This window comes from Accipiter gentilis, chromosome 16 (assembly GCF_929443795.1).
Source record: "Accipiter gentilis chromosome 16, bAccGen1.1, whole genome shotgun sequence".
NCBI lineage: Eukaryota > Metazoa > Chordata > Aves > Accipitriformes > Accipitridae > Astur > Astur gentilis.
The window spans coordinates 13,308,018-13,334,852 of record NC_064895.1 but is presented as its reverse complement, the minus strand read 5'-3'; the positions used below and the strand labels follow the sequence as shown (position 1 = coordinate 13,334,852).

Here is a 26,835-nt window from a genome sequence, read left to right as displayed (position 1 = left end):
ATCGGTCTCCTGTGGCTCGTGATGGATTAAATGTAGAGGCAGCAAATATTAAGGAGCTGTTGGTCAATGCAAACAAAAGCTGCAGGTAGTAGTTTGATTGGAAGCAATGATGTGGATGAAGTGTATCTAAACACAACATCAAGTGTAAAGCAAGAATGTAAAGAAGTGGCAAGGACAGCAACTCCAGAATGGAACAGATGAGGGGAAGCTGAAAACACTTGCCTAGAAATGAAAGAAAACCAAACCCCACCAGCAGTAGGCAGAAAGGATTGAAAGAAGATAAAAAATAGAAATGCTATACACTTACTGCTGATTTCCAAGAATCACCAAGTGACTGTTGTTGAAAGCTGGACTAAAAGCAAAGGAGGTGAAAAGCTGGAGGACTTTTTAAGGGGAGAGTAAAAGAATGTGTCTGCCTGTTGAAAGACAACCATTTCTGCTGGTTTCATCAAATCAGAATTGAACCCTCTGTGAGCTATGGAGAAAAAAAATCAATGCTTTTATCTTGTTGTGGTCCTAAATTTATACGTGATTCATATGATGTTTTACATTCTGTAAATTGAGTTTTTATACTTAGGAAAATTTTCAGGACTGAAGACTCTGCAATGTCTTTCCTCGTTCCTTCACTGGTAACAGCAGCATAGTCTCCTCCATACTTTCTGCTTTAGTGCCTCAAACCCCAGGTACTTCTAGCTGGGAAAATGCTCTAGCCTCTATGTCTGTTAACTCATGTACTCTTCTGAGGGCCTAGCAAAGCTGTTCTTTGTGTTGGAGATTTTTTTCCAATTCATTAGTAAAACTGGAATTAACTGATTAACTTGCTGCACCAGATCCCTGAGTAGATGTGAAGTAGATGCTGTTTCACGCAGGGTGGGATGCAGTGAGCAAGGCTGTAAAGGATTCTGCCTTCCTTTACAAACTCCTGTGAGTCTGATTCCAACCAAAATTATGTGTTCGTTTGTTTTCATTCATTACAACTTTAATAAGTGTAATAGAGGAGCAAAGTGTCTCTAACTCCTGGGAGAAGGGGAAGAGTATTTTTTTCCTGTCTCGTGTAGTGTCACTAAGTCAAACCGCCCATACCACGAGTTCAGAAGTTGCAGTGAAAGCACTGTTGCTTACAGGAATGCAAGAAGGAGCTGGAATACAGGTTTCCACCTGCAAGCATAAGTCTCGTTGGCTGAGGAGACAGATTTACCTCTTCAGTTCCTCCTCACCCTCTCGCAATTAGAGCAGAGCTACGTGCGAGCAGGGCTGGGCAGCTCTGACCAAGGAATAAATACCACGCTGACGAGGTGCCAGCATCCCATTTCAGACCAGCAGCCTTTCCCCTCCATCAGCATTACCTTTGGCATACATTTCCAAGGATTTATAGCTAGGTGGCAGACAGGGAGATATGACATTGCAATCTCAGAATATTAGGTCTAGTGATCTTGTAAATACTTTGTGTGAGCTATTCATGGAGGTGAATGTTTGTATACTGGGTTAAAAGACTTTCAAGCACAATTGCATTGTTCTTCATAGTAGCCTATAGGAAGAAGCAAGCAGGGGAGATGCATAATACCTAGATAATAGATAAGCAATCCCTTTGCAAATATGAGGGAAGCAATTGCAACACAATGCCATACGTCCATGCTCCAGGCTGCATTTGAACAGCTATTCTGCCTGAGTTAGGAATAAAGAGGTCTAAAGTGCATTGAATAGTTAAAAAAGTCTTTCCAAGAAACGATGAGATCGGTTGTCAGTAGGTGTCCCAGACACAGAGAATGCCCAGCTTCTTTAGCATCTGTCTGCAGAGACTCTGAGCAAGTGCAAGTGCATCTTCCTCATGAGCACCAAGGATTTGTCTCCCCTCCCCCTGCCCTCCTCTGCTCTCCAAGGGGCAAGTCAACATCTCAGCTCTTTGCTATGCAAGAGAGCTTGGTTTTAACCAGCTCAGAAACTCTGCTGCCTGGAGAGGAGTGCCGCCCTGGAGACAGCATGTGTGATTTCTTGAGGATGCTGGTCACATTTCCTCTTCATAACTGCCTGGTGCCGAAGGGCATGCAGAAAATCTTGGTAGAAACCATCCATTTGGTGTGCGAGGCTGCCATAGTGGCCTGCCACAGCAGGACTTAGTAACCAGGACGTGAAACTTGCCTGGGCTTTGCTCTCAGTTCCACATTTTTGCTGCAGCAGGCCTAGTATCACTTCACAGGATGGGGTCCTGTCTGAATTACGAGGGACCAGAGAGGCCCATAGGTAGCATGGTATTTGTCTTTGCTCTGTATGTCCTTGCTCGAACAGTTAACATTGTGTTAGGTGGTAGGAACTTTAGTTAACTTGAAAGCTAAGCCTGGACAAATGGAGTGGGCTGACTGACTCAGCAGCTGTTTTTCATGGATAGGTAAAACAAAGTAATTACGGGAAGGGTATTCTTTTGCATAATCTAGTATACAAGTTCCATATGTTCTTTCTTTGCAATGTTTCATTGCAGATGTTGTTTCTTCTTGCATTTCTTTCTATTTCTATACAAACAAAGATTTTTTTTCCCAAATTGCCCTAAGTATTTTAAGGATGTTGTACATGCTCATCAAGTGCTTCTTTATTCTTCATGGGACTCTTGTCATGCATCCCCGGACAGGTTTGGATACACTCAGGGTAGTGTTTCTGAGTAACTGTGCTGGTGGAGCTGTCACTGTGCCTTACAGCTGTCTAGCCTTCCGGAATTAAATGTATAGAAGGAATATCCTGAGACAAGGACCTTTGTGTCCTTAAATATGACAGGCTTAAAAATGTTAGGATTAAAGACATGTTTGTTTGGCTAGTTCCTCTAATAATGGATACTTCTGAGATAATTCACCCATGAGAAGCGCATGTGTCCTACCAGTAGTTTTGTTGCTCCTGTTCCAAATAAGTAACAAATGCATCTTGAGAATCATGACAGTGCACCTTACTGCACTAAGCACAGAGAAGAATACTTTTTCCCAGGAACTAATCCAGCACAGATTCTGTCACCTAGTTATAATGCAGCATCTAGTTGAGGTATCAGTGACTATAGGTGGTCCCACATCTCTCAGGGGATTATTTTATACCCAGTTGGAGCTCCCTCGTAAGACAACCCTTAATTGTTGCTCACTGATAAAATGTGTCTTTTATTACTGGAGACACTATGAAATATTTGTGTCAGATGAGAATAAGAAATCTCACAGTTTCTGCTGCAAAACTGTTCCTGATTCTCTGTGACTTGGTCTTATGCTCCATCTACCTTTAGACAGCTTTACTTTGAATAGCAGTCCGTGTTTGATACCAGTTTTGGCAGAGCAGTCCTGCAGTCATTGCTTAAGTAGAATGAGTGCTGAGCTCTAGGATCTGAGTGATGGCTGAGTGACATTCACAGGATGCAAAATAGAACTTGGGAATGGCACTAACTGGGTCAGACCAATGTCCAGCTGCCCACGTGTTCTGTCTCCAAAAATAGAAACAGAAGATGTTATTTAGGGAGACCGTATTAGCCTGGCCACTTTCTGTAGTCCATTCCCCTTGACTTCCCTAGCACCCAGAGAAATTGTATTAGGGATGTTAGTGCATAGCCCTGCTTATCCCTTTCAGTATCTGCTTATGGACTGTTGGTCCATCAAGTTACCTCATTTTTTTATGATCCTACAGATACAGTCTTCCTCCACAGCCTTCTGCATCAGCAAGTTCCAGAAGTTCACTAGGTGCTGTGTAAAGAGCTACTGTTACCTCTTTTAAATTGATCTCCTACTGGTTTCATCAAGTGACCCCTAGTTCTAGTATTGCAAAAGTTGTTGAAGAGTTCTGCTTTCAGCTTTTCTGCCACCTTCGTGGTTGTATAAACCTTACTTAGATTCCCTCTCTCAGCTACCTTCTCTTCAAATTGGAGCCCTAATCTTTTCTAGTTGTTCATTCCTTCTTGGAGCAACTGCTGTATCCCTTTGACTGTTTTAGTTGCCCTTCTCTGGACATGCAGTAACTCTACTACATCCATCTCAAGGTGCTGGGACCAGACTGTGAAGAGTACTTACGATCTGAGAGGGATACCACAGACAGTTTGTCTAAGAAGAGTCTTTAGTCACTTGCCCCATAAACCCACTGTAACTCTGATCCTGAGTCATTGTCCATTTGTAAGCCATACTGCTTCCCTCTGAGTTACAGAGTTAGATGGATGTTATGCTAGGGTGTATGCCATATCTTTCTGCTTTCCAATCTAAAATGCCAGAGTCTGCCAGGACACGGTGTTAACTCATTCAAAAAAAGTATTGGGATACATGCAGACAGGAAGCGGAATACATATTGACAAACCATCTCAAAAATCTACACTAACTGTAAGTAACTAACTATTCTCTTCTCTTTAGTCAGTATATGTCTAACCTTACACATGTATAATGATACCTGTTTTTACAGATCATATTTGTTCAATACATTATTACTAGTAAAGTGTAGTTTTCCAATAAAGCTACCTCATGTTGTCATATCAAGGCAGCCTCTACATATTCATTGCAGATGGCATATTACAGAAATAAACTATCTTATATTTATTCTTCAACAAATATTGAACCATTGCTGTTAAAGCAAAGTTCAGATCCATACATCTGATGAACTGAAGGAAACTGTTAGAACATATTTGCCATTAACACAGTCCCTCTTTAGCAATCTTTTGTATTGATGGATTTACCATTTTGTGGTTAAGCATTTTTTCCTCCTGGAATATTTCTAAAACCACTTTCTGATAGAAATCAGGAAAATTGAAGTTCATCTTGTACATCACTACTTTGGACAGGTCTATCTGAAGAAAATTAAATATAGCAGATATAAATTAAAAGAAAAGGGGACAGAACAATCTGAGCTGGAAAGAGAAGAGTGCAAGTTTATTTTATTTCCTTGGTTGTGTAGGAGTCTTGTTAACAAGTATGTAATGCATAGTCATGTAATAAAACATGCTAGACATTAAAAGGCAAAAACCCAGTTCACAGATGTTGTAACGTTATGAGATAATTTTAGGGAGTGAATGGGGTGAAAAGGCTGGATTTGTTAGAGAGGAAAATACCTATGGAGGCCTTTTCTGTGAGCAATACCATGACTTCATTACCATGTCAATTCTGGGAAAAGGCTCTGATTTAACACAGCAGTTGGCTGGATCCATATGGAGCTGATGAACCTCTGAATGAATAGTGAATGGAAAAACTGCTGGAATCTGCCTTCAGCTTTGTTCCCAGGATGACCAATGTAAAAGGCCTAAGAGCAATACTGCACAGATGGTGTAAAGAGGTAAGAAATCTGCAGGGTTTAGTTTACTTTTTCTTATCCTACACTGTTTGGGGTTTTATTTTTTTAACCATCTTTCAGATTCTCCAACTCTATTTGCTTAAATGTCTTTACATGCAAAAAAAAATGTAAAAAAAAAAAAAAGCTTTGGGGAAATGAAATTAATTCAAAAAACATATGTAGCAGTAAACATTTACATAAAAATACAATTTAAAATGCTGAATTTTGTATGGTGTAGAAGTAATTGAAAGCATAATTATGAAATCCTGACAAAAAAGCTAGTTAAAAGTTTAACAAAGAACTTTGGAATTACTTCTTCAATTCACCCTATGTTGTGGGAATATGCAGATGTTCACGTTTACACAGTCATGTATGTCCACTAGGGTTACATGCTTTTATAGTCTGAAGCATCATCACAAGTGCCAATACAGTAAATCAAAAGACTCTCTGGCATTATCTAGTTTCCTTTCTGGCTTTAAAAGTTAGAACAGATGTCACAAGAGAGGACAAAATGGATTTTACCCACCGAGAGGAGCTTTTCTTGCCATCATTAATAGGAGGCTCCTTGAAATGCTAATGTACACAGTTTGTGTTGCCGGGTTTGCATAGAGATGGTGGGAAACAGCTCTGATCCCAACAAAACCTTTTGTTATTAATCAAGAAAATCTGCTCTTCTGAAACAGCAAAGCACTGAAATGGTGTGGCTACTTGCAATGCAGAGATCTCTATAGCAATCTCCAATGAACAAAAATGTAATAAAAACTGTTGAGCAGTTCTATGAGATATGGCACATGTAGCAATTTATTTGCAGTGATTTTGCATACACCACCTACTTTCCTTTGTCATTTCAGCATGGGTATTTACAGTGGAAAAATTATACTGTTTCTGTATTATTTTCCCAAATCTCCACTCTTTAAAATCTTGTTTCATTTCATAGCAAATCTAAAAAGTAAGCAAGCGCTTGGAGCAGAAAGAACTTTGAAAAGCAAACTTTTCTTCTTGAAAAAATCTATCATGGAGCATGAGTTTCTGTTTGATTTGATGTTAATACCATGTAAGATATTTTTGCTTCGTTAGAATATAGGATTATGAGATCTTGTGAGACCTTTGTGAGTACAAACATACATGCAATATTAGGACTAGTATGCTCCTCCTGTTGTAAATTGGTATTAATAATTTTTAGTACTCTTTAAGAGAAGAGATTCAGACCCTGACGTTGCTTTGTAACATAGGACCTCTTATTTTTAAGAAATGCCAATGCAATTAAATCATGAAGTACTAACTGTTGTCAGACATTTATTGCCTTGTATAGGATGCCTCAGCAGAAGCCTTCTTTCTCAAAAGTATTTGGAGTATGAATTAAAGCCAAAAATTCAAGGAAAGCCTGAATTTAAATGTAAATTCTTTGCCTGGTATTACTCATCACTGAAATCTCTGGCCCAGTCTCTGATCAGAGTTACATTAAATTCCCTATCAATTTATTGTACACCATTTCCACAACACATTAATGTGTCCTTTCACAGATTCATTGTGCTGAGACTTCAATATATGGGCACAAGAGAATGAATTAGGGATGAAGCATTAGCTCAGAGTTTAAGCCTCTTTTAATTTCCTTGCCTCTGTGGATCTAAAGCAAATACTTAACATTTTGCATTGCCATAGATTATTGCACTTTAATTTCTATTGTGTTTTTTTTTAATGATGGTAATAAGCAGACAGTAAAAATAAATAAAAATAACTTGTTATAATTCATGCAAGATGTTTGAGATGACCATCATATAGTTATGGGATAATACAGTATACATAGTAAATTTTAAAAGGGGAGTGTTTATTTGTTCATAGCTTTGTCTTATACAAATTTGGTAAAGCCAACAGGAAAGAATGGAGTAGGCTAAGAGGGGATGGGGAGCTTACGTGAAAACAATGAGTGAAACATCACTGATTTCATCACTGAGGAACTGTTTCAGTAGTAGGAAATACTGTAACAGGCAAGCAGGGAAGCTCAAAGCTGTAAGAACAACTTTGAAGTCAAAAGTGCCTTTGACATTGTAAGAGGTCTATAGATTAAATGACCAAGGCTATCGCTAGATACATCCTACAGAAGGATTATCTGTTCTGCAAGTTTCAATGTGTAGATTTTTTCCCAGTCTCCATTTTCCTTTCTTTACAGGTAAACTTCTGATTTCATGAAAGCTGCATTTCAAAGGGGTCCAAAGTGCCTGTACTTCTGTACCAAAGGGTCTCCACCACCTCTGCTGCTGAACACAAGACCTTGCTGCTCCTGTGAGTGTGGCCAGATTAACTCCTATGAGGCTGCACTGAAAATCCCAGTTTACAAGGAGGGGGTACTGTTCATCCACAATAACAAGCAACAACAACAACAGATCCTACTGAGCGTGCTTAGTGGGACCTGCTAAGGCTTTTGTCAGGAACTGATGACTTTGACCTCACTGTCCAATCCCTCAGCATAGAGGTAAGGATGAAGACTGTTCTTGGGAAAAATCTTGATTAGGAGGGCTGAAGTATCCTGTGTCAACAAAATACCCTACAAACCCCTTGTCTTAATAGCACTCACAAAGTAAAGCCATTTAGCAGAAAGATACTAAAGGCATATTGTCCTACGTAAGACTTTTCTCTACCTGTAAAGTTTCAGTGATTTAACAAAAGGATTTTTTTCCAGAAGTACTGCACTTAAAATTGCTTCAAAACTTTGCAGAAGCGCAAATGTATAGATTTCAACCAGGCTGGAAATCTACAGTTTAGCTTGTGCTGCTAAACGATGAGCTAAGCTGATATATGGCAGTCTGAAATATATCCATGAAAGGGTTTTCAGATAAACTGGTTTTTAAATCGGTGTAAATTCTTTGTGTGGACACTCAACCTGAAGATTTTCATCAAGGATTAAACGTTAACTGACTACTTCCCTGTACAGTCCTCACCAAATTTTGTTCTCACTTCCTCTGGTCCTGAGTAATTTCACTGCATTTGAAGTGGTTATTCTAAATTTGTCCCAGGCTAACAGACCAAAATCTAGCTTTAAGAGTCTCTTGGAGGAGCATTGTCTGCTGTTGGTGCGTTTATAGATTTTTGGCTGAGAATCTGGAATAGGTGAGCAGTCCAATTCAGATGTGAACCCTTTTCCTGCACTGCCTTGTAAGGAAATCTCCTTGTCTTGTTTTTTATATACCTGAAAAATGGGTGTGAATTGATATAAAATCAGATCTCTTCACGTCTTCCTTTGGTAACGTTTTACAGCCAGCTTAAATAGGCAAGGTACAAGAAATCAAGTCCTATTTCCCACATGGAAATCACTGTTCCTGGCAGTAAGTGTTTATACGATCAAATTCCTTTTTGTAGAATAAAAATGATACTTTAAAAAGTCAGGTTGTATATGTAAATTATTTAGGGATAGATCTTCAGTGAGGTTTCTAAAACAAAGCAAGTATTTATGATATGAGGGCCTTCAGGCTTTAGAGAACCAAATATGGGCAAGCAGCAAAAAAGGTCCATCTTTTCATATATTTAAATCAGTCTCCAAATTACTTTGAGTCTTGTATCATTTCTGCTTTCTCTGTGTCTTTTTCTTTAAACTTCCATAGTCAGGTAGCACCCTGCAAGCTGCATTGAATCCGACACCTAAGATAGCCTTATAAACCCTGCGGACATTAAACTACTGGAAAACAGATTGGGTTGGTAAAAATAAGTGTGCATGTTCTCACAGAACCTGAGAAAATCACACCTTCACTTTGTTAAAAAAAATCTGTTTGTGCCACTCCAGTAATCACTTCATAACTGGTGGGAGAGCAGAACATATGTCTCAGAAGTGGTGGAATATAAAAGCGTCTACCTCTAATCCTATTTTCTTTAAGATAAAAAAAAAGCAACAAAAACACCCAACCTTTTCAGTATGTCATCTGTAAAATCGGTGCCAAGGGTTTTCTGCTTAAAAATCACAAATGAAATGTAAATTGCTCATGAAAGCAAAATGAAACAGAGGTGTTTTTTTTAATGAGGTGTGTAATGTAGTAGGATCATACACTAAAATGCTTGCTTGAAGCAGGAACAGGATATGAAGAGGAGCCCAATCCTGGCCTCCTTACTGAGACAAACTCTTCACATGTAGACAACTTTTACAAAATGACGTAGTGTGACTGCAATGATGTGCTGAATAACCCCTAGCCTGAAAAGGGGGAACCCTCTGAAACCTGGGAACTAAGGCTCATCCCTGGCACCTGCAGTTTACAGGGCATGCCCACCTATTGCAAAGGTTCTTCTCTGTTCAGTTCTAGCGAGGTACCCTCATTAGAGTCATTACCCCTGCATCTGCCTTCTTTTGGAAGACATGTAGTTTAAAAACATTACTATGGAAGGATAAGTACAAACTATATTTTAGTAGAGCTGGTTTTACTCTACTACTTGAATGTAGAAGGCTGCAGCAGCTGTCATGAGATCAAAACTGCTATTCCAGAAGCATTTTGGTACCTTACCTACCAGTTGGTAGCTATGCCATCCTGCTCCCTGCTTAGAAGGGCAAAGTAGCATCAGGAATTTGTGACCTGGGAAGGATCATTTATTTTGTTTATGTGGATATTAATTTCCATTATTCCTTTGTAATTTTTCTATGAAAGTTTTTAATTCAATTCCTTATTACCGGTTTGTTTGTTGCCGCAAATTTGTTCTGCCTTCTGCCCCTTTCTTCTTTTTTAGGAAGAAAATTTGTGTGCTCCAATTAGCTGGTGATTTGAATAGGAATTTGTGTCAGGGCAGCAAGAGTAGGGTTATAAATGCTAAGGCATTTTGTGGTCATTTCTGTGAAACTCCTTGGTTAATCCTTTTGCAGTTTTATTAGCAAGCAGAGTCCCAAAGAAGTAAAGCAGTGTCAACAAGGGTGTTGTGAATGGCTTTTGTAGCCCTGCTACAGCTAACGAATCCTATGTGCCTGCTGTTCCTGAAGCATTTTTTGGTTACTTGTTTATGAGGGCTGAAATCACCTCTTTTCAAATTTACCTTTTGGACTCTGCACCAGTGTGGTAAATAGTAGGTAACAGGATATTTACAGAAGGGTCATTTCCATAGAAATGGATGGGACCTGAACATTGATCTGCTAGAGAGGGGAGGGAAAAAGAAAGAGGCTTCTTTTCTTTCATGGGGTTGGGTAGTTAAGTGGTCAGTAGTGTGAATGCTCTAATGTGTGGCAGGGCTGCTGCTTGAAAAAAATGCTGAGAAGAAATCTCAGTCTAATGCTACAAGCATGAAGAGGATATGATGGCAATATAAACTGTAATCAACAGGACAAATGTATCCCACTTTCACACTGTTGAAATCAGTGTGGTGACAGGTTGCGCCTGGGAGACTTTGGTGCAGCAGTGTCCAAATTAAATGTGAAAATACAAACTAACTGCTGACATTAGGCACAGGAGTCTTGGGAAGGTTGTTTTGTCAGGTTTCAGTTGCTTGTTCATCTTCCTTACAAACCCCTTCCATCTCCTCCTTTCTCCCATCTTTCTGTTCAGTAAGGTCAGAGATGGGAGATCCTGCCAAGCCTGTGCTGAGCCCCAGGGCTGTTTGGTGATCAGCAGGTTCCCCAGATTGCTGCCTTTTGTTCCCAGCCATGACCTCATCGTTCTGCTGATTCACGCAGGTTAATGCTGGGCTGTACATCTCCTCCCAAAAGGCAGCACCTCCAGTGGTATCTTGTCCTTGGCACTGTGCGGCTTCACATATGACTCAGATGGATAAATGGTACTGAAAGGGTGACTTGCACCGTAAACCACACCACCCGCTTTTTATCTTCTTTCCAGCTCCAGACCTTGCTTCGCTGGTACAGGCCGACAAACAGTCCAAGGATTCAAAGAGTACTTACCTTTAAAATCATGCTCTGCTAAATAAATCTCTTTCAATTGATACAGGGCACATAGCTCTTTGATAACATCTGTTGCACAGTGAGTGTTAATGGATGTATATTATGTGGAAATGAAAGCATGCACATTACTGTGTGTATTCATCGTTTCTAGGGAGTTATTTATTCAGGTAAATAAGATTTTGCTAAGCAGTACTCAGCTATGCTTAACCTTTATTAATAAAAGTAATACTTGGTGCAGTACGATTTCTTAGAATCAAGCCAAAATAGCAGCAAAAAGAGTAGGTAGAATAGATGTTGTCACGAGGATTATAGCATTTACATTCTGGTGATGATTATATATTCTAGATGCCAAATCAGATTGTATTATAAAATTCTAAATTAAGAAAATATTGTACCTAGTTCTATGTACCATTGTTTTAAAGCAGATCTGGATGAAGAATACTGGCTTTTTTTGCTTTAGAGTAGCTATTATACAGCCTTGCGCTCTGATCTTTTCTGCTTCTTTCACTTCACTTTCCCTTTGTTCTTACTCAGAACACAAGAAATAAGTCACCAGTTTCTGCACACCTTGCATATGAAGAAGACTGATTCCGTATTTATCAGAGCGCCATACAGCCCTTCTTCCACCTCTCTCTCCTTTTCAGATAGATTCTGCTTTGCAGTTAATTTCTGTTTAACCTCGATAGTTTACAGTACCCTGGAAATCCTCATTTAATGCTAGTGAATAACTTAAAAAAAAAAATTAAAGCAGAGCTGTTTGTCTTGCTGTGTCTTTAAATCTGACTTTTATTGTTTAAGTTTTTTTGAAAAAAAAAAGTGTCAAGCTGTTGAAAGACCAGTGCACTCCATTATGCTCAAGGCACTGAGAAAATCCCATTGAGGCAGTAACACCAGCCAGTGTTTACAATGCTACATTTTAAATGCATATTGGAAATACAATGATAACAAAATTAATTTCCTGCATTTAACATCTCTATAGTTAAGAAAGCATAATTAAACCAAATGCCAGTATTTCTTTTCAGCAGCAACCTAGTTGGCCAGTGGTTGCGATGAATCATGTTGTGGCTTGAGAATGGAAATTCGCTCCCGCTGTGTGCTGGTACTCCTGGGTCCCTCCAGGCATGCAGGCCCAAGCACGGACATGGGTGGAAGAGGGGCTTTGGAGGAACACAGCTACCTAGTCTTGTCTCACCTCTCCTGCGTTTCCTCTGACTCATGCTGTTGTTTTGAGGTGGATTTCCTCTCTGCTCCCCACCTAGTATATATTCGGAAATTCAAACATATATGTGCTCATTTTTCTTTGCTTCAGGCTTCTTGGCGAAGGGAGAGATTGTTTCAAGCCCTGTACCGCTGTTGCATACTGGGCTTGCAGTCAAAGCAAGTCAGGCCTGCAACAGTGGCGGTGGTACTGGAAAAGAAATTATTTTGCTAGGGTAAAGGGAAAAATAGAAACAAGAGGATCTCAAATAATGAAAGAAAGCTTAGTGTGCATGAAAACCTGGCACTTTTCTAAAAGACATACTGAGTCAACTGGAAATCAAGTTACTATAGTCTAGAGCTATTTGAGTGACATTTGTGAATGGGGTTTTTTCCATTAATTGTTGAATAAATGACTCAGAAACAGATTTGCCCCTCTTTGACAAGCTTTATGTATGGTTGAATACTCTTCTCCAAATAAATTATTCATAAATTTTGAGCAATCAAATTATTCAAAATATTTTTTTCATTATTCAGTCCTCCATCCGATGGAATGTGGGTGAAACTCTGACTCTGCTGAAGTTAGTGAAAACATTCTGAATGATTCGACCGATGCCAGGACTTCAGCCAATTAAAAGTCTTTTGAAAACTAAGTGTTGCTTTTACTTATGGAACTTTGGTTTAAATATTCGTGGTAAACTTGTCTGTGAATTTGTCGATGTGTAGAAAAAATAAGCAGGAATTACTTCAGTTTTTATTAAGCTAATTTATTTAAGTTATAATTTGAATCTAGATATGTGGATGCACAGTTAAATTGCTTTTTTTAGATTTCCACAACATATTTTCTGTCATCTGAAGTCCCAGTTTATGATGAGTAAAATCCTACAACAATTGTTGAAGAGGGCTCTGGTTCTGGCTAGTTTCCAGGTTTGAGTATTATTAAAGCTATTCAGGAGTACATCAGTTTTTGCATTTTTTTTTTAGATTGCAGCAATCTTTGAAAGTGTTCAGAGTTTGGGGTGTGTTTAACTGTTCTCTTCATTGACCAGATAAAAATGGTTTGGATGTTTCCAAAATTCTGGCAAAAGTGTCATTTTTAAAATTGAGAATTTATTTGCATTTTACAACCAGTTCTGGTAATTATAATACACCAGCCTTAATTCTCCCTTGAAATATGACGTGAGTCTTCACTTCCTGTCTTAAATTTGTATTGTGTAACTCCATGCAATTAAGGCATGGCTGGCGTTATGCCATTGTTCGTGGGTGAAATGACTCCTATGTAAATACTTAATTTTGTACCGTTAATTGGCAAATGGTATAGAGTGCTTTGGGATCCATCTGGAGAAAAGTTACTGCATATGCATATGGTCATTATTACTGTGTTTTCTCGTTCCTTTAAGATACACAACTGCTTTATTATTTGCTGAGCTCCGGGAGAGTACTTGGTCCTGTACAGATATACAAGGAGAAAATGTTACTGCCCCATGGAGCCTACAATAGACTTGGCTGAGTGAGACAATAGGTATTGAGCTGTGTGAAATACACGGGTCGAATATTCACGTTTCTTATTAACGGAGATTAAAAAAATCTCTCTATAGCATTATGATTAAGATGCTTTGTGGGAGAAATGCACTGCAAGTGAATGAAAAATGAGGAGAAAAGTAACTTGATGAATAACAAAAGAGAGAGCAAAGCCTAAAAGAGGGGGGGCAGAAAGATGAGAATGGGAGGAGGATTCATGTGGGGCATTTTAGAGGTAGCCTGGAAGGAGGGAAGAGAGGTTGAGAAACTTGTGCTTTTTGACAGATATGATAGAGGTAGGGAAGGGAATAGTAAAGGAAGATAAGTGGGTACAGAACAAAGCACAGCAGTGATTTCAGCATTGTGATTTGTATTGGGAAATGTGCTCGGTTGCATAACTGGGGAAAATGATGACTACTGATGTCTGGGGTTATAGAAAAGATGGAGAGATGAAGATAAGCTGGTGAAGAATAAAACTGCATAAGGTGTAGTTTCAAGAGTCTATGAAGTACAGAAGATTGGATATCTTTTTTGAGAAAAGAGAACTGTTAGAGATAAAGGAAATTCAGAGTTTGATGCTATGATGTTGTAGGACCAGGTGATATGAAATTTCAGTGAAAGGGGAAGAAGAACTGAGGTAAAAGGCTGGGTTTGGATGTGTGTAAATGAAAATGTGGCAATCATTTCAGGAGCTGCCAATCATTAATTAACTAATTTATTAGTTGGCTTTAAGCTCGGTCAGACTTTCTCTAAAGCTGGAAGATTCAGCCACGCCTTTTCCTTAGAAGTAAAGTAGGAAAAAACTTTTACTGAAAATTTTTTGATTAAATTTTTTAATGGAAGATAACTTTTTTCATCTGTTGCTCAAAGGTTTTGCTAAAATTGAAGGCCCTGATCGATAAGACGTTAAGGATTCTGCATCTTTGCAAGCACATGCAGTAAGAAGGCATCTTAAAAGTAAGATACCAAACCAGAGCTTGATAGAACTGAGAACCATTCCTCATTTTCCTTAGGTGTCTATTGGGGTTTTGGACAGGTCATCATTTCTGTGTCTCAATGAACATAATAGTTTATTTCTGACTTCATTCATCTGTTTAATGTGTTCAGGATATGAGCCCTGGAAGATTTTTGTCTTGGTTTTTGCTTACCTCATCAAGAGATTGGCAGTTCCAGACTTGATTTAGATCTGAATCAATTGGAGTGATGCTTTTGAGGTGTCATTCCATCCTTATTGGCAAGACATGGATCAAAGGGAGACTGTATTCCAGCTGGATACCTCACAGAGATGCCTGTGTTATATATGGTCAGTTCAGATCTTACTATGTCTGTGCAATGCAGAACATAAATGGGAATACAGTCTTGGAGTGTTTAAGTTCCACAACCCTAATTTAACTTCTCTTCATTGCATGCGTATGCAGTCAGGTCTGAAAGCTCTGGACTGTGGATGATTTGAAGGGAATGCTATTCTCTTGAATTTGAACACTACACTGGTTGTGATATCTAAGTTAGCCATATACAGGTTGAATATGATCCCACATCAAAACCAAAATGATACTGATATAGTATGGTAATCTGAAGATTCAAAATTTAAAAGGCAGGCTATTGAAATTGTTATCAGATGTTGTGTCTGAAATACCTCCACTTCTCTGTGGAGAGAAGAAGGGTTGGCTGTGGCAGTTGCATGGTATCAGTTGTCAAACAACCTTTTAGCAGAAAGCACTGTATGAAGTCTTTTTCTGATGTGAAGGCCCACACATGAGACTTTTTGTAAATATAGAAAACACCATTAATCTTAGGAGTAAACTGTATCTTGTGTAAGTAGGCTGTGTTGATTGATGTGGAAGGCTTAAACAAATGAGAAGGACTGTTTAAAGTATGCAGTTAAATTCACTTATATTACCTTGATTAATGGTAGGGCTTTTTATGTATCAGATCATTTTGCACTAATTCAGTACAACAGTGTCTGCCTAATAACAATCAATAGTAAATGATTTCCTGCTTAAATATAAATTGAAAATCAGTGATTTCCTGCTTCCAACTGCACTTAGTGTCAATCATTGCATGTGGCGCCGCTCAACACAAGTGATTTGTCTGTTAACCACTTAACGTATATATATTTAAGTCTGGTTTCACCAGGCTAGACTCTGAGACATTACTTATGTTGAGTTGTAGATGACTGGTTTCAGTGCAAGTATCTCAGTCCAAATGGACATGCCATTCTGCTGGAGTGAGCATCTATGGACCTGGCTCATGACTTATTGGATCAATGATTAGAACAATCCTGAAAGGTTTTTTACTCCTTAGTAGATGAACTAAGCGTATGAAACTCAAATCTACTTTAATGATTTCATTCTGTGCTTGAGGAATGTCAAGGCTTTTACTGGAAAAGCTGACTGTGTCAAAAATGGGGCAAAGAGATGCTGGTGAAAGGAAAGCTTTGAACTATTTTTCATGACTGCTTTTTCTTGTGATGCTGTGTTATTTTGCTTCCAGTCTATTTCTTTTTGTGAAAGATGAACCACAATGGCTGACAAAATCATAGCCACAAGGCATACATGAGGTGGCATTCTGGGCTGGAAAACCATCTTGCAGTGCTGCATAGTACGTCATCCCTCTTTCCATATGTCTTTGCTTACTAGTGAGGATGAGTAGGTGTTGAAGTAGGAGGCACTACCTGAATCATCTGAGGGAGAAATAAATTGCTTGGGTAGGCAATCGCCCATCATCCTATCTGCAGGTAGACAGGTACCCTACTTTTGAAGTGCTCAGGTGGCTGTGTGTTGAGAAATACATTTCTTTTGTCTGGCTTTGTTTTCAATTTCAGAACTCCCTCTCCTAGATGATTACACTCCTTGGAGGAGGTCGCTTTGTTAGTCTCAAGTGAGACAGATGCTTTGGATTGAGCTGGTAATACTGTTGTTTGGGGGCTGACAAGCTGGGTGGATTTGCAGTGTGGTTGTATACATCCTCTTCAGTCACCAGTGCTGTGTGTTTAACTTCTCAGTATGTTCCATCTGTGGTAGCTAATGTGGGTATGGAATTTATGACTGCAAAGACTATAACATACCACAATACAGGAGTGCCTCTTGAGCTGAAATGATGCTTTTAATCAGTACATTAAATGTTGTAGTTGATTGACAGATGGCTTTTTCTATTTTCTGGAATGAATGTACTCTAACTTAATTGTAACAAGGATATCACATCTTGTATAACACCTTTCATGCTAACGGGTATTATAGAATTTTAAATTCCATGTGCAAGGAACACTTCATGCACCATGGAAATGCAACCACCTTGGGTAAAATGCAGAGAATTTAGGGAGAGAGAATGTAATTACCCATGCTGGAATTTGGCCAGCACGCTGAGATTAAACCCCCTAATCTTACAAAGAGTACCGTGGGATCTCTAATGACCACAAATGGTCAGATCACAATTTTATGTCTCTGCCTATAATGCTTTACTACAACAAGGGTATTTTTGATTGTATAGTGCATTCATTATAATTATGCAGCTAATTTTATTCTCATTGTAATTTCCAATAATAAAGTTAGAAAAGTGCCACTAAAATGTATGAACAAAACGGTATGACATGATATTATGTTAAATACATTTTGGGGGCATATTCTGCTCTCATTTATATTGGAATCTTTCTTTGAAGCCAATGGAATTCCTCCAGATTTGTGCTGGAATAACTGACAACAGAAGTTGTCTTTCCAAGAGAGCATTTTTTATGCACATATATTGTAGATATATTTGAAAAGTTAAATATTTATATTCTGTCCAAATATGGGAGAGTCTTTCTTCTTTTATTTTTAAAACCATAAAATTGTTAACAGACCCACGAAAAAAGAGTATTATGGTTCTATGTCTGTTGGTTAACCTTCACCACAAAAATTGATCTGTGGGAATTTCTCACAGTGTAACATACTGTATCCAATTCCATAGTTATTACTGTAAACCTATTAGTGCCACCTGGGTTTGCATATCCGCAATGCTGTCCAAGTGAAGACAGATTAGCTCTATCACATGTTATGCCAGAGGGACAGCCTCACGAGGAGTCTGCCCTCGGGGAGAAAAAAAAGGGCTCAGACCTTTAATGAGAATACAGTGCTTTATAATAGCATTTGGTGGCCTAGAGATTTTCTGTCAAGTCATTTCAAATTAAATTGGCAGCCTTGCAGTGTTCAGCCCATATGAGTTTTTGTGCAGCATATATTGTTAATGTTAAACCAATTCTCACATAAGATCAACAGAACATACAGAGGCAATGTTTGTATCAGTCCCTCTTTTTAAAGTCTGAGCCTTTATAAGCTACTGAAAAATGCTTTTTCCAGAGCAAAATTTAACTTTGGGCTGAATTATTCATGTGTAAATTCAGAGAATTTATTTGTAAATAATTACATTTCTCTATATAGTGTAATAATGAAATTAGTACCAGTCTAGCAGTGAACTGAATGACTTTGTTACCAGTTAGTGTGACTTCACTCCCACTCCCTCAGGCTGACTCCCACTGAAAGGGTGCAGAATTTACCCCTGAGAACTCCATTTATTTCTGATACTTCCAGGACTTCCTTTTTTTTTAAAATGTAACATCTATGTGGTATTTTAGTCCTTCTAGTGTCTGAAAATTTAAAAACCAGACGATACTTGAAGATAAATTGCTATCATCACACAGGAAGTTTTTTACTTTACTTAGATTTTCCCATATTTTTCATTCAGGGCTTAGCCTGAAAAACAGACATTGGTATCCTCTTTCTGTGAGTATTGATGGATTATTTTGGGGGAGACTGGGGCCCACATCCTCAAAAGTGGGTAAGTAAGTACCACGTGTGATGGAATTCAAGAAGAACTGGGCAGCTGGATAGCTATGAGGATCCCACTTTGCATTTCCAGTTATGCAAAGTCCTAAGAATACCTGCAGGATTTTGAAAGTTCACGAGCTCTGTTACATTTAATGATAAAGGAAGTAGTTCTGCAATTTTTTAAGTGTAGCGCATTAGCTGTCACTAGTGCAAGATAATACTAGATGAAAGTTTGATTTCTAGCTGAGCAATAGGTTTTGTAGAGAGGAAATTCTAATGCACTGAAATGAATGAAGAAAGGGGCTATTTCTGTGTTTTGGAGCTACAGGTTATTTTAGTCCATTGTTGTACCAATATCAGATAAATAAGATTGGTCATGTGATAATAAAAGAAGTTTTTGTTTTTATTAAGAAGCATGTATTTTCCACATTTTTCCTGGAAGGCTACGAAGGTCTTCCATCCCATGTTCAGTATGTGCACATTTGTAAATCAGGCATGAGTGATTACTTCTGTTAGAATTATCTAAGGAAAACTGAAGCACCACAGTCATGAAACAAGTTTGTATTTCCCTTTTTATTTAATATAATCCTTATTTTGGGATACAGTCCAATACTGTGATTTCATAATATCACCTAACCTCTATATTCTGTTTTGTATTTGAAGGAAAAGTGATGACAGAAAATCTTCCTAATGTGATCACATTCTTATATGTAACTGTAAAAAGAAAAATCCAAATCTTGCTTCTTCAAATTAGAGAAGTAGGTCCACTGCATTTGGTAAGAGATTTACACTGCCAGAGCAAGCATGACTTGATCCTGTGTGGTGTAAGCTAATTTTTTTCCTATTTGCTAAATGTGTAGTCTTACTTCAGTGCATGTACCTTGGGCAGAATTTAGTTCAATCTTCTTAATTTGCAACACTGGACCAACCAAATTCATCTGCACTGCAATTCCATTGACCTCTTTGGAGTTACTAAATAATTGGATTTGACCTAATACGCTTTTCACTGAATGCTATCTTGCTTTTCAGGGAGGTAAACATGAGCATCCTTTCTTTTTTTCTTTTAATTCCTGCTACAGAAAGGAGAGAAGTCAAAGTGCTGCTGTAAATAGTGCTAAATACCTAAAGGGTATCCACAATTGCCTTGAAACCTCACTTCATTAGTTCATGTTGAAAGCAATAGTAAAATTCTTAGTGACATTAGGATGGCAGGAATTTTCCCACTGTTGCACCTGGCTATTTTTATAGTCAACTGTCCTTCTGTAAAAGTGGGGTTCAGATCACATAAAGGTGATATACTCTAAGGGTCCTGTTTCTTTCCATTGACAGTAGAGGAATCTTAGGTGATTAACTCCAAAATACCTAAAAATAGAGAAAAAAGAGCCCAAGTTAAACATTAAAGTACCTTGCCACTATCTCTAGTGGTGCCTTTGAAGTTCAAAAGCTAGGAGTCAAATTCTTCGGTGTGCCTTGAACAAGCTGTGTCCGATACGGGAAGGTGGATAAAGCCAGGCATCTCTCTGAGGCTGCATGATCTGGCTTAAGCTGAATATTTTGGCCTGAATTCATCTATCATCATTTCATGAAGTGAATCTTGGTAACAGAGTAAGAGGATGCGTAAGCCTTTCTCTGTGAAGTTTGTGATCTTGATTATGTGTCTTGATTACGTGTCTTGACCTCAAAATGATGATGTATGCATTAAGGTTTACTATGTGTAGGCAACACTGGGCTTACATAAAATGCTCATGTGCAAAGAGTTTTTTGTTTGTGTGTATTTGCAGGTTTGGGGCTTTAAAGAACAAATTCACACTGGCAGTGTTAGTAAACTTAAGTTTGTGTTTTCTGAGAAATAATTGGCCTAGGAGGACATTGTATTGAATAGGATTTTAAGTGCATAATTTGAAATGTATTTCTATGTGCCAGAATCAAATATGTATTTAATAGATCATACGAGTTATAATCAATTGATTTGATCAGTTATTATTAAGATTTGAGATACTGGGCCTAATTCTACTTTCCTACAGCTTGTGTGGTCTGACTTAAACCATGTAAGATGCATGTAAGGTGTTATTTCCACTGTACAAGCATCAGTGTTCGCACCTGATGAAGAACCTGGAAAATAAGGTCCTAATAGTAACGTGCCTTGCATCTGACACAATACAGATTGTGTGCCCACATTAGCAAGCAGTGCAGACCGATAGCAATGCATCTGCAGAAAGGAACTGTCGGTGCTCTGGACCTGGTGCCCACACTGCGCACATTTCAGGAGGGTACTTCAGGCTGATGCTAGTCAAGTCCCATGGAATGAATGTCAGTAATCTAAGTGAGTAAATTAGGGCTCTTGGGAACACATCTTTGTGGTTTAGCTCTGAGACCACCCTGCAATGTGAGCTGAAGTGCAGTAAATGGGAATGATTGGGAGGTTCAACTCAAAAGAATCCTTGTGATCCCAACTAAAACAGTAATATAGATGCACCCACATGGAGTGATTTGTGCATGAGAGTTGTTCACTTTGTTAAGTGACTGCTTTTAAATCTTAATTTGCTTTTCTCAAGACTTTGTATTTAATTATTCTGCCATCACTAACGCATTCAGGAAGAGCCAATGCAGGTGTGTGATTCCTGAGAGCATCGACCAAAGGTTTCTACCTCTCTGGCCTTGTTGTAGAAGTGTATCAGCACAAGCAGATTAACAGTGATGATACAAAATGCAGCTGTGTGATCTGAATGTCCTTACTGAGTAGTTTTTGATTAGCAAGTCAGCGTAGTAACGTATTTGAAATAATTTTTTTCTCCTTGTGAGGTGTAGTGGTATGCCTTGATTCACTGAACACATCCCTGAACACATCACCCTTGAATATCACTAATACACATACTCTGCATGGATTGCAGTGAGGCTTGTGGTACTTATATAGATGCAAACCAGGAAGAACCACAAGGTGGAAAATAAATTTGAAACCATATCTTGCTGAGGAGTGGTACTGCAACTAAAAAAAAAAAATCCAGTATAGAAACTAGATCCAAACACATTGCTGATTATTCCTCTGCAGTTCTCCTTTAAAACTTCTGATGGTCTTTAAACTGTTGTACTAATGTTTCAAAAGAAATGTAATTTTACAGAGTGACTTGTCTGGGAATAGAATGAGATGGAACATCTGTCCTTCTGAACTGTTGGAATTGCTTGGCTAAAGCAAATGTAAGATGAAAAAAAATGGAGATAAAAAGACAGTTGAAAAAAAATAAGAATTGTTAATCTTTTCTCTAAAACACATACTAAACTTTTCAAATTAAATTTACTCATACTATTTCCTGCTTTTTTACATTACTACATCTTCCCACAGAAAAACTGGGTTAAAAAAGAAAAAAGTAAAGCTGGTTTCATTCCTGGGATAATAGCATATGCTAGGACAATTGAAAAAGTCTGATGCATTTTCTAATCACAAAAAACAGTTTTATATTTTAAAATGATGTGAAGGAAAGAATTTTATGATCTAGACTCTTGTACCATATTGTCAGCATCTCAGCTAATTATGATGGTGAGCCTTATTTTGTTCTAAGCTGGCATTCTAGAAAACACACCAGAATAAACAACCATTAAGCCTTCCATGCCAGAAAGCACTTTTAAGACTAGTAAAAGGTAACATTGTCTTTTTAAGATGTTTTTGGCAGCTAGTAATCTATTTTCTTGGTGTTCTGTAAACCCTATTATCAGAGCTGCAGATTCCTACACATGACCAGTCTTCAGTAGTGAACAAAAATGGCATCTAAATCCCAAGTGACACTCTTAAGTACTTGGCAGCAGAAGGGCTCTTCTGAGGAAGATTAAGTTAATGGAAGCATTTGGGTAACATCTGCATGACTCTTCGTCCTGGTATGGCCAACTCACACTGCTGCAACACGTGACGGAGGATTTCTTCGATTATCACTTAAGAACAAAACTGGCTGAAGTTCCTTTCCAGGCATTTGTCAGACTGTAACGTATGTGTGAGAGTATGGATGTGGTGTAAACAGGCACAGTTATAAAGGGTGGCCCGTATGGGCTTCGAAGAGAACTTAATAAAAATCAGATTACTCATTTAATGAAAAATAAAAGAAATTGGGGGAAGATTTGTTGTTGTAACTGCTGTTTATTTGTCTTATTTACAGCAAGACATACTGTCTTTTCCAGTCAAGTGCTGCTTCAGGCACACAGAGCCTCGTTAATACAGGTGATTAATGCACTTGGCCTTCACCTCTGTTGACCTGGGTTTAAATCTGTTATTTTGTTACAAGTTAGAGGAGTTTATTGGCCTTTCTTTAGCCCCTAGCTGGTGCCTTTCCACCTCGTAAAACCACTTCACAATTTGGCATAAGTGCTCTTTTCTGGTGTGAAAAGACCCCGGGGTTGCAGCAGGAGGGAAGAGGCAGGTCACGGCTGAGGGACGTCTGCGATGGGGCGCGAGGAGCCTCGCCCAGGGACTGACTGCATTGGACTGGTCTCACTTGGTTTTGGAAACTCCTGTTTGAAATTGGGGAGAGCCTTGCTTGTCTGCATAATGCAGCGTTGGTTTCCGTGCCTAGGTTGAACAGAAGTTACCTGGTTTCATTTTCTATAGGACTAATATTAAAAGCTACAACAGCTACAGGGGGAACCTACAGACCAATGCAAGCTCCATGGAAGTGCCTCCTCCTCTTTATTTCTGGCTAATTGGAACATCATCTTGACTTACTAATCCAAGATTTGGAATAAAAGGTAACAAATTACTGCAAGTTTGTAATAAGATCCATCCTGACAAAAGAGAAGAAGCTCAGAATTTTTTTTTTTCCCATTGAAAAGGAGTGTTTTACACGAAATTGGCATTTTTGAGAAGAAAGCCTTGGAAACTGAGTTTGAAATTTGTGTATATGAACAGAACATCCAGCATTTTGGGCAGTTATACAGAAAAATAAATTTTGAAGAACATAAACCAGCCTGAAATTAAAAAAGAAAAAACACTTTCAGAGTTTCACAGGAAAGAAACAAAAATGAAGGCAAAAAACTTGCATTCAGGTCTGAGCGCTAGAGAAGTGTAATTCAAATCTATTTGCTGAAATTTACTGTCTTTTTCCTTAGCTTCAAATTCTCACATTACCATAAGAGAAGTCAACTAGTTGTTAATAATTTCCAGAACCTTATTTTCAGAAAGTATTCATTTTCTGCAAGGTAAGTATTCCTAGAATTTCCCCAAATTTTGTTTAGGTAAAGGAGGAATAGTTTTTCACTGCAATTACTTTTTCTTTAATCTCTTTCAGAGGAAAGGCACTGGCAGGCAAAGATTGGTTTTGCCTGCAGATTTTATCTTTGAATGATGTTTTGTGTTTTAGGATGTGGTAGAGATCCACTGTAGAACAGCACACTGGTTTCAGATGTTCTTTCCTTTTGTTGCTGGTTACCAACATCTATCTATTTTTTTTTTTTTTTTTTTTTTTTATTTTGCTGTTGCCCCAGCAGAGCCATTTGGAAAGAGACAGTGAGAATCTGCTTCAGGGCAATGTCAGCCAGCTTAAAGTAAAGAGCTTTCATTGGGTTAAATTAACCTGCTAGCCTTTGGAATGAAGAGGAGCTCTGCGGTGGGGGCAGCTACCTCCTTCAGAGGGATGGTAGCAACCATCTGAAGGGGAGACCCTCTAACAGCAGTTTCTTCAATGAGGAATTGACCACCACTTGTAAAGATTTTCAGTGTTTATACCTATAAGTTGCTCCCACTAATGATACTGTTTAATGTGTCATCAAATTGCAGTGTTTCTCTGCGTGGTAGGGCTCTGGATACATCACAGGGCCATGGGTTTTCCAATTAAATGTGCAGTGAATTTAGGAGTTTACATTTCTTGAGAATGAACAGATGAGTAGATGAGTCTTCTTCTGAACTGGTTTAGTAAAAAAAATACCACCCAGACTGTATTAATAGCAGATTTTATTTTGTAAACTTCACTAAACTTCTGATCCTACTGACCTACCCACTTCAGCAACTGGACAGAAAGACAAGAAGACTCTGTTGTTAAACTGGAGCATATTCATCACATTTACAGGAGTGTCAGCATGGAAGCAAAGCATTTATCTGGGACAGTTAGGTAAGGAGGGAGGCATGAGAATCAGTGGGGCTTGTTGTGAAGCCAGGCCCTCCCTCAGTCACAACCACAGTCTCAGCCCCAGCTCAGAATCTGCACTTCGGTGGGGTGAAGTTTAAAATCTCCACTGAGTTTCTAGGCTTTTAGTTTGGTGAATGAAATGTAATAATTTATAAGCCCCAAACACCAGTGTCTGGCAATAGTGTGTGTTAGCATTGACCTGAACACCTTGCAGATGAGCTTAGATGGTGGTTGTTCAATAGAAATGCTGAAGCCCTGTCATGAACTAAAGGGTGTTCATTTACAAAACAACACCAACGTCGTTAATCTGTCAAAAGCTACCTTAAAACTGGTGCTTTTCAGTTTCTGATGGAATATGTTCCCTGGGCCAAATCCTCAGATGCTGCAGACAGTTATGCTGAAGTCAAGCAAGTGATGGTAGTTTGCAACAGCTGAAGCTTTGGGTGCATGGGGGTGCATATGTGTATTGTATGTGGCCTGGATATTTATTGTAGGGCTGAATTGCATGCAGGGGTTCTGATGGTGGTGTGCCAAAAGGAGAAAGAAAATTCTCTTTCCGCGGAGTGCTGTCAAAATCCTGCTTTTGTACTTTGAATCATCAGGGCTCTAGCTTTTAGGCTTGCAATTGTTTAAAGATGTCATAAATATTTCTGATATTCTGTTAAATGCAGTCTGCTTTGATTACCAAACCTTGCTTGAGTATTGCACTCAGGGGGGTAGTGGTAATATTGATTTACCTAAGTATAGTGTGTAGTATATCAGTGTTATCAGGCGTGACTTTATTTTAGTAGAAACTTTACAATACAAATCTAATCTGATAGTTTTATATGATCTCTGGCTCTGGATGTTGGAAATAGGTTGCAGCTTGTGTTGTAATGGTTTTGTTTAACACAGCACAAGGCTTTTCAAAAGCATTTGGGGGCTAACCTTTGCTTAGGGTTTTGTTCTTACCCATGAATGGCCATTTTAATGATGACTCAACAAGAAACTGAAACATTTCAGAAACCTGTTGCGCTAACTTTGATATTCTTGTTTGAAGGTCACCCTTTCAGAGGCAGTGAGCTGTGTCATACAGTCTGAAGGATTCTGGAAACTTGCTCCTGAACAGGATTCAGAGTGGCTTAGGAGCAGAAAATATCTTCTCTTACTTGCTGTCTGTTGAGAAGCGACCCTGCTGAAACTCCTTTCTTGCTCTACTCCTAGTATACCTACCAGGGAGAGGAAACTTTTGCCACAAGCCCTTCAGCAGAGAGCGGATCCATTGGGGTCTCAGTTACATGGTGCGGTCTGGTGCCCAGTTTAACTTCGCTTCATCTTTCCAGCAGTGCCAGAACTCTTCAAAAATGTGGGTGGAGATCCATTACACATGCTTACTATGGTTACTCGCCATGAAAAACAGTATGAACGGCCAACACAGACTCCAGGTGGTGGATCAGCATTAATCATAATAGACCCAGGGGCAGATGATTGGCAAGATACCACAAGAAATGGTTCTACATCCATCCCCTTGAACTCTGTTTCCTCCCACCAGGGACAGGGATATGGAGGTAAGTGGCAGTGCCTCCACTTCTGTTTCCAGCTATCATAAACCATGATCTGCTGTATGACTGTGTGCTTTTGTCTGCAGGAAGAGGGTGCACAACATAACCCTCTGGTAGAGTAGACTTAGAAAATTTGGTTTTTTGAAAGCTTTAATGAAAACATAATAAAGATAGCCTGTCCTTCAAATTCAGTTGGGTTTAATAGGAACAGCTTTTAGAGGGATGGCATGTTTGGCAGCTCACTTGCCTAAAAGGCCATGTAGGTGATGAGCCAGAAAGATGCATCTTTTGTCCTCTTTCCTCTCTTCCTCACTCATCTGTTGCATATATTTCTCCTCATCTGAAGCAGAAAGGGAGACAATGTGGATATGGAAGAGAAGCAGGAGTGTTCAACATGTTTGCAGTGTGCTCACAACAGGCCTGTTGTGTGAGATACAAGTGGTGAACCAACTAGCAAGAGAAGAAGTTTGGGCTTGTGGTTGGCCTTGTGGCCAAGCTCTCTAGCTGGTGGAGCAGCTGCAGAGGCAGCCGGGGCC

General features: G+C 38.9%; 1 long non-coding RNA gene across 3 annotated transcripts; it reads left to right on the top strand.

The window, feature by feature from the left end:
* The first annotated feature begins 698 nt into the window (after nt 1-698).
* Nucleotides 699-26,290, top strand: LOC126046324 (uncharacterized). 3 transcript variants are annotated; one of them, XR_007508310.1, is made up of 3 exons: nt 699-5,271; nt 7,439-7,741; nt 26,081-26,290. It is a non-coding gene; the product is annotated as an uncharacterized LOC126046324 (long non-coding RNA). The 3 variants fall into 3 exon arrangements; XR_007508311.1 differs by lacking the exon at nt 26,081-26,290 and adding an exon at nt 25,798-25,994; XR_007508309.1 differs by lacking the exon at nt 26,081-26,290 and adding an exon at nt 22,363-22,730.
* Nucleotides 26,291-26,835: the final 545 nt, after the last annotated feature.